Below are 270 nucleotides of genomic sequence, written 5' to 3'. Positions count from 1 at the left end.
GGTGCACCTCCCCCCTCAGCCGCCCCCCGCAGGTCCTCCTCTACCTCGTCATCCTCGCAGACATATCCGCCTCCATATACGCCAACCTCCGCATCCTCAAGGAGAGACCCAAACCCTCAAACTCCCCGACCTCCCGCCCCCCTCCACCCACCGCCCTCCCACCGCCCTCCCCCCGCCCCCCTCCCACCCCCCGCCCTCCCACCGCACTCCCACCGCCCCCCTCCCACCCCACCGCCCTCCCACCGCCCTCCCACCGCCCCCCTCCCACGC

The 270-nt window shown here is 73.7% G+C and overlaps 1 protein-coding gene across 1 annotated transcript in view; it reads left to right on the top strand.

The window, feature by feature from the left end:
- The first annotated feature begins 31 nt into the window (after window positions 1-31).
- Window positions 32-270, top strand: part of EMIHUDRAFT_436626 (hypothetical protein) — a 1,677-nt gene continuing 1,438 nt past the window's right edge. Inside the window, exon 1 of the mRNA XM_005768359.1 lies at window positions 32-102. The gene's annotated coding sequence lies outside the window, so the exon portion shown is untranslated. The remainder of the gene's footprint in view (window positions 103-270) is intronic.

This window comes from Emiliania huxleyi, assembly GCF_000372725.1.
Source record: "Emiliania huxleyi CCMP1516 unplaced genomic scaffold EMIHUscaffold_46, whole genome shotgun sequence".
Lineage (NCBI taxonomy): Eukaryota > Haptophyta > Isochrysidales > Noelaerhabdaceae > Emiliania > Emiliania huxleyi.
This window is presented reverse-complemented; position numbering and strand designations above follow the sequence as displayed.